This window comes from Galeopterus variegatus, unplaced genomic scaffold (genome assembly GCF_000696425.1).
Source record: "Galeopterus variegatus unplaced genomic scaffold, G_variegatus-3.0.2 Scaffold1785, whole genome shotgun sequence".
In the NCBI taxonomy this organism is placed as follows: Eukaryota; Metazoa; Chordata; class Mammalia; order Dermoptera; family Cynocephalidae; genus Galeopterus; species Galeopterus variegatus.
Genome location: NW_007727896.1, coordinates 265,982 through 274,477, shown reverse-complemented (window position 1 = coordinate 274,477; position 8,496 = coordinate 265,982). Strand labels below are relative to the sequence as shown.

General features: G+C 35.7%; 1 pseudogene; it reads left to right on the top strand.

The window, feature by feature from the left end:
- The first annotated feature begins 5,080 nt into the window (after window positions 1-5,080).
- On the top strand, window positions 5,081-7,526 carry LOC103595515 (annotated as a pseudogene).
- Window positions 7,527-8,496: the final 970 nt, after the last annotated feature.

Below are 8,496 nucleotides of genomic sequence, written 5' to 3'. Positions count from 1 at the left end.
TCTAATATGTAAAGGAATTGAAAGTCATCACTCTCATACTTACGATAAGAATAAAAGCTGATCAGTGACTTTTCTCGGATTCATCCAAGGATTGAAGCTATAGGACAAACCATCACTCCAAAATGTGGAAAGAAAGAGATGCATACAACAAATCACATATGAAATCAGCTCACTGGGAGAGAAGACAGCCCCCCAAGCCAGTAAGTGGTAAGAACAATCAAATGGTGTTTTGATGAATTGATGGAAGCTAATTGTGGAGTAGGGCCCTACTTTTAGAGGTCTTCACACTTTCATGTGTTTTACCTCCAGGAATACCACCATAGTCTCACAGTTCAGGTTGGAGAAAAATCCCCTCATACTTTAGCAGAGGGAGAGAAAAGTAACCATTTGAAATATCTCCTCACCTCACCCCCCACCCCAAAAAGCAATCAGTCTGAAATACTCTCAGAGCATTCTTCATGACAATTACTTGTTCTCCATGAGAAACTGCATTACCAGAGCCTTATCAGTCCCAGATAAAAGCAGTTAGAAATCTCCAGCCTCCTTTAGCCTACCTGTCTCATGTAAAAATATATAATTTAAAACAGCAAGGAAAATCTTTTAAAGTTCACAGTCCTGGGGCTCAGGCCCACTAAAAAAAAGGAGAGAGAGAGACGTTTCATTACAAAATGATAGAATACTTCCTTTCCTGAACACTTAACCACCATATCAACAGGGCGTTAGTATCACAACAATGGATTTCAACTGAGAGACCTGCAACACACAGCCTTTATTTTAGAAGGAGTTCTTGGAGAAACCCAAAGACAACAGAGAGAAAAAAATATTGAAATTAAAACCTCTGGCAGTTACAATTACAGCTCAGATTCTAGCGAGTTTAACATAAAGCCTAACACTAAATGCCTAATTACCTCGGTTCCTATAACCCAAAACATCATGTCTGACTTTCAAAAAAATTTTGAGGTATACTAAAAGGGGAGGAAAGACACAACCTGAAAAGACAAAGAAAACATCAGGATCAGACTTAGCTATAATAAAGATTTTGTAATTATCAAAGAGAATTTAAAATAACTATGATTCATAAGTGAAAGGCCTTAATAAAAGAAGTAGACAACATGCAAAAACTCATAAGTAACAAAATAAGAGAGATGGATGCTCCAGGACAGTAGGAAATGCTGGAAATCAAAAACACTGCAACAGAAGTGGAGAACACCTTTGATGGGCTTATCAGTTGATTGAGTATGACTGAGGCAAGAATCAATAAAGACATATCATTAGAAACTTCTCAAACTGAAGTACAAAAAGAAAACAGAAGAAAAGACTGGAAAAGCATATCCCAGAATGATGGGACAATAACAATGGTAGACATATGGGTAATGGAAATTCAGGAGAAGGTAGAAAAAGGAACAAAAGTATTTGAAATAATAATGGCTGAGAATTATCCAAATTTAATGACAGCACAGATCCACATCACAAGAAAATACAAACAGGACAAATACCAAAAAAATTACAACTAGGCATTTTTATACTCAAACTTCAGAAAATCAGAGACAAAGAACATCTTGAAAGAAGCCAGAGAAAAAAGCTACCCACCCATGCAGATAGAAAAGCAAGGATAAGAATTACATTGGACTTCCTATCAGAAACAATGCAAGTGAAAAGAAATTGGAGTGAAAGTTTTAAAGAGTTAAAAGGAAAAAAAACCCACCAACTGAGAAGTTTTTATCCATAAAAATTATCTCCCAAAGGTTAAAAAACAACAAAGACTTTTTACAACAAATAACACCTGAAGGCAGAAGGAATTTGTCATCAGTAGCTCTGCCTTGCAAGAAATGTTAAAAGAAGTCAGAGAGAAAGAAAATGATATAGCTCACAAACTCAAACGTACATACAGAAAAAGAGAGCACAAAAGAAAGAACAAATAAAAAAATTTTTTAAAATTTATTTTAAATTAATTATTATTATTTTTTTTTTTTTTGGCAGCTGGCCAGTATGGGGATCCAAATCTTTGACTCTGGTGTTATAACATTATGCTCTAACCAATTGAGCTAATCAGCCATCCCTCTTTTTTAATTCTCAATTGATCTAATCACTGGTTTTTTTAAAGAATTAATAGCAAAAATGTATTGGGTTATCATAGTATATATAAAATCAAAATAAATGATGGTGATGTTATAAGGGATATGAGGGAGGAATTGGGAATATTCTTTTATGTATTATGTAAAATATTATTTTATGTATTACCTGTGAGTGGTGTAGTGTTATTTTATAGTGGATTTAGATTACTTGTAAATGTATATTGCTAACTATGGGGAAACCACTACATTTTTTTTTTAGAAAGACCCTCCCAGGGTCATCAGTCTCAAGAAGCCTCTGTGTCGGCATCCCTCAGCCTGAGGTCAGCTCCTCCCTGAACCACCTTGAACATGAGGCAATAAACTCCTTCTTGTTCATTAAAAAAAAAAAAAAAAAAGATCTAATGGAGACAAAGCATAAAATATGGTCCTTGTTATTCCTGTATTGCATTTTCCATTTTCCATTTTACTTCCCTTCCTCACTTTATGGCTGTGTGTTTAGTAGATGCAGCCACTTCTCGGGAGGTTCCACATAGGTAGACTTAGAATTAGAGAAAAAAGTCCTGAAAAAAGGTCGATCTTTGAAACTGAAACTAGTAGAAACAAAGAAGCAAACAACAAACAATAATAGTAATAGCTTACATTTAATTAAGTCTTTACTTAGCTAGGCCCTAGGTTTTAGGAATATTACCTCCTCTGCCTCCAACAACTGATGGATGTGGGCTCTATTGTTACCCTCTTCCAGATGAGTAAAGAGACTAAGAGAGGTAAAACTTGATCATGATCACATGTGATGCAGCAAGGGAAATTTAAAATTTAAAAATGCAATATCAATTACATTAGCACCACAAAAGTAAATGCTTAGATATAAATCAAGCAAAATATGTACAGGATCTATGTACGAAAAATTACAAAACACTGATGAGGGAAATTAAAAAAGATCTAAGTATATGGAAACATATTCCATGTTTGCAGACAAGACTAAATAGTTTCAGGAGGTCAGTTCTTCCAAACTTTTTCTATAAATTTAACTCAATTCCATTTAAAATTCCCAGCATGTGATTTTGTTGATATTGACAGACTGCTTCTAACATTTATAAGGAAAAGCAAAAAACCCAGAATACTCAACACAGTACAGAAGAATGACAAAATCACTACCCAACCTTGAGACTTACTGTAAAGCTGTAGTAATTAAAACAATGTGCTATTGATGAAATAATAGACAAATAGGTCAGTGGAACAAAATAGAGAGCCCAGAAATAGACTTGCACAAATATAATCAACTGAATTTTGACAACAGGGCAAAGGTAATTAAATAAAGGATAGTCTTTTCAACAAATGATGCTGAAAGAGCTGGAAATCTATAGAAGAATAAAACAAAACAAAAACAATTTAGACACAGATCATCCAACTTTGACAAAAGTTAACTTAAAATGGACCGTAGACCTGAATGTAAAATGCAAAATTGTAAAATTTATACAAGATAATAGAGTAGAAAATCATATTTGACAAGGACTAATATATAAGGAACTCTCAAGAATAAGTATTAAAAGAATAAACAATCTAATTAGAAAATGGTCAAAAGGCATGTACAGACATTTTACTGACAAGGACATACAGATGGAAAATAAGCACTTAAAAGATGTTCAACATAGTTCACCATTAAGGAAATGCAAATTAAAACCACAATGAGGTATCACTACATACCTATCAGAATGGCTAAAATAAAAAATAGTGATAATACACCAAATGATGAAAAAATGGGGAAGTAACAGAAATTATCATTCATTGCTGCTAGTCATCCAATTTCTTACAAAGCTAAACATATTCTTTATATGATTTAGCAATTGAGCTCCTAGGTATCTATCCAATTAGTTGAAAATTTATGTTCACACAAAAACCTGCATCTAAATATTATAGTTTGGGGAATTCATAATTTCCCCAAACTGGGAGCAACCGAGATGTCCTTCCACAAATGAATGCTTAAACAAACCGTGGTATATCCACACAAGGAATGTTATTCAGCCATGAAATGAAATGAGCTATCAAGCCATGAGGAGACCTAGAGGAATCTGAGAGGCATATTGCTAAATGAAAGAAGCCAGTCTGTATGATTCCAACCGTATGACATTTCTGGAAAAGGCACAATTATAGAAATAGTAAAAAGATCAGTGGTTCTCAGGTATTTAGGGGGAGAGAGATGAATCAGAGAAGCACAGGAAATAGGGCAGTGAAAGTACTCTGTATTTTACATGGCATTATGCATTTTTCAAAACCCATAGAACTGTACATTACAAAGAGTGAAACACTGTAAACTGTGGACTTTAGTTAATAATAATGTATTGATATGGGTTCACCAATATAAGAAATGTACCACTCTAATGCAAAATGTTAATAATAGGAAAATTATCTGGAAGAGGGGAGGATGTGGAAGTCTCTGTACTGTCTGCTCATTTTTTTCCATAAAGCTGAAACTATTCTAAAAAGTAAATATGGTCTGGAACAAAAACTGTTACTCACTTGCAAGATGTGTAGAAATGTGAGAGACTGAACAATTGCCCTCCATCATAATGATTTCATAATACAGGGATACCTTGTTTTATTGTGCTCCATTTTATCTTGCTCCACAGGTACTGTTTTTTACAAATGGAAGGTTTGTAGCAACCCTGCGTCCACAAGTCTATTGGTGCCATTTTTCCAATAGCATGTGCTCACTTCATGTCTCTGTATTACATTTTAGTAATTATCACAATATCTCTATTTTATTATTATTATTATATTTCTTATGGTGATCTGTAATCAGTGATCTTTTATGTTACTATTGTAATAGTTTTAGGGCTCATGAATCATGCCGTATAAACCAGTCAACTTAATTGCTAAATGTTGTGTGTGTTCTGACTGCTCCAGCAACCAGCCCTTTCCCCATCTCTCTCCTTATCCTCAGGCCTTCTTACTTCCTGAGACACAATAATATTTAAATTAGACCAATTAATAACCCTACAATAGCCTCTAAGTGTTCAAGTGAAAGGAAGAATTGCATATCTCTCGGTTTAAATCAAAAGCTAGAAATGATTAAGCTTAGTGAGGAAGGCATGTCACAAGCTGAAATAGGCCAAAAGCTAGGTCTCTTCTGCTAAACCATTAGCCAAATTCTGAATGCAAAGAAAAAATTCCTGAAGGAAATTAAAAGTGCTACTCTGGTGAATGCACGAATGATAAGAAAGGGAAACAGCCTTGTTGCTGAGATGGAAAATGTTTCAGTGGCCTGGATAGAAGATTAAACCATCCACAACATTCTCTTAGGTCAAAGCCTAATCCAGAGCAAGGCCCTAACTCTTCAGTTCTGTGAAGGCTGAGAGAGGTGAGGAAGCTGCAGAAGAAGAGTTTGAAGCCAGTAGAGGTTGGTTCATGAGGTTTAAGGAAAGATGTTTCCTCCATAACATAAAAGCAGCAAGTGTTGACGTAGAAGCTGTAGCAAGTTATTTAGAAGATCTAGCTGAGAAAGCTGAAGGTGGCTACAGTAAACAACAGGATTTTCCAGGGAAGATGAAATAGCCTTCTATTGGAAGATGTCATCTGGGACTTTCATAGCTATAGAGAAGTCATTGCCTGGCTTGAGAGCTTCAAAGGACAGGCTGACTTTCTTGTTAGGAGCTAATGAAGCTGATGATTTTAAGTTCAAGCCAATGCTTGTTTACTATTCCCCAAATCCTAGGGCCCTTAAGAATTACATTAAATCTACTCTTGCTTATGCTCTGTAAATGGAGCAACAAAGAGTGGATGACAGCACATCTCTTTACAACATGGTTTCCTGGATATTTTAAGCCCACTGTTGAGACCCATTGCTCAGGAAAAAAAATGATTCCTTTCAAAATATTGCTCATTGACAATGCACCTGGTCACCTAAGAGCTCTAATGGAGATGTATAGAGTAATGTAATGTTTTCATGCTGCTGACCCAACATTCATTCTGCAGCCCATGGATCAAGGAGTAATTTTGACTTTCAAGTCTTATTATTTAAGAAATACATTTTGTAAGTCTGGTAATGTAATGTTTTCATGCTGCTGACCCAACATTCATTCTGCAGCCCGTGGATCAAGGAGTAATTTTGACTTTCAAGTCTTATTATTTAAGAAATACATTTTGTAAGTCTATAATTGCCATAGATAGTGATTCCTCTGATAAATCTGGACATACTAAATTTAAAACCTGGAAAGGATTCACTATTCTAGATGCCATTAGGAGCGTTTGTAATTCATGGGCTGAGGTCAAAACATCAACATTAGTAGGTGTTTGGAAGAAGTTTATTCAATCCCTGATGGATGACTTTGAGGGATTCAAGACTTCAGTAGAGGAAGGAACTGCAGATGTGGTAAAAATAGCAAGAGAACTAGAATTAGAAGTAGAGCCTGATGATGTGACTTTGCTGCAATCTCCTGATTTTACTTTAATGAATAGGGAGTTGCTTCTTATGGATGAGCAAAGAGAGTATTTTCTTCAGATGGAATCTACTCCTGGTGAAAATGCTGTGAACATTGTTTAAATGAGAACAAGGAATTTAGAATATCACATAAACTTAGCTACTAAAGCAGAGGCAGGGTTTGAGAGAATTGACTCCAATTTGGAAAGAAATTCTACTGTGGGTAAAATGCTATCAAACAGAATTGCATGCTACAGAGAAATCTTTTATGAAAGAGAGTTAATTGATGTGGCAAACTTCATTGTTGTCTTATTTTAAGAAATTGTCACAGCTGTCCCAACCTTCAGCAGCCATCACCCTGATCAGTCAGCAGCTGTCAACATCAAGGCAAGATATTCCACCGACAAAAGATATGTGATTCACTGAAGGTTCAGACTATTGTTATCATGTTTTAGTATACTTTAGATATATTAGGTTTAATAAAATATATTCTTTACTGAGATATAATTCACATAATATAAAAATACACATTACATAAAATTCACCATTTTAAAATGTATAATTCAGTGGTTTTTAGTATATTCACAAAGTTGTGAAACATTCACTACTATCAAATTTCAGGACATTTCTGTCACCCCAGAAGGAATTCTGTGCATATTATCTGTCACTCCTAATTTCCCCTCCCCCAGCTTCGGGCAACCACTGCTCTACTTTCTGTCTCTATAGATGTGCTTATTCCAGACATTTTATATAAATGGACTTAGACAATATGTGAACTGTTGTGTCTGGTTTCTTTCAATTAGCATAACGTTTTCAAGGTTCATCCATGTTGTAACATGTATTAGTATTTCATTCTTTTTTATGCCTGAATAATATTTCATTGTATAGATATACCGCACTTTATCAGTTCATGAGCTGATTGGCATTTGTGTTATTTTCACTTTTAGGGTATTATGAATAATGCTGTGATTGTAAATATAGAAGAACCTCCACACCCATGTTACAATACAGAACTAACTGTTTTCCCTTTGTAGCTACTCCTTAATCATCTACTGAGATTTTATCACAAGCAGCTGACCATCACGCTTGAATACCCTACATCTTGTCTTCCCTGGTAAATCTCTCACAGATAGCATCATGGAATGGAAATTAGACAACATCTTGGCACCACAGATAATGTAAGAGAGCCACTGACCATCATGCTTGAAGACTCTACATCCTGTCTCCCCAGTACATCTACCTATGTAAATCCCAGACTTCAGTCTATCAGGGAGGCAGTAGGGACTTCACCCTCTGTCTACTGGTTGACATCTTCCAAAATAAAAAAGCCTCTCTTTTAAATTCTGCCCAGCAGGTGTGACTGGTGACCCTACAGTGGCAAGCACTCTGACCCATGTGGGTCAGGGATTCCCCCAACTAAGCCAGTCTCTCATATGTTACCACTATAAACATTCTTCTGCAAGTTTTTGTATGGACATATGCTTTTAATTTTCTTGGTATATGCCTAGGAGTAGAATTGCTGCACCATGTGGTAACTCTATGTTTAACTTTTTGAGGAACTAGCAAACTGTTTTCATAGCGATTGCACCATTTTACATTCCTAACAGCAGCATATGAGGGTTCCAATTTCTCCATGTTCTTAACACTTGTTATTTCTGTTTTGTTGTTGTTGTGCTTTTAACTACTACACTCTGCTGCCTCTGGCCAAATGTCCTGGACATTCGTGTTAGCTGCTTAGTGGATTCTGTTCGTCTGTAGAAGGATCTACATAAAAAGCAGAATTATAATCAAGAAATGGCTTGGTGAGTATTAAGTCAGAGCAAGGAGAGTCAGTGATATAAATTAAAAGGCTAATGACATCAAGACCCAAAGTTGGGTCAAAATATACCCATTACAGTGATGGAACAGTGGAATTTGGGGGTCATGAAGCCCCTTCCCCTGGGGTTGCCAACTTCTGCCTATCTGTGTTCATTTTATTTTATTTTTGTTTCTGGAATGGCAGTT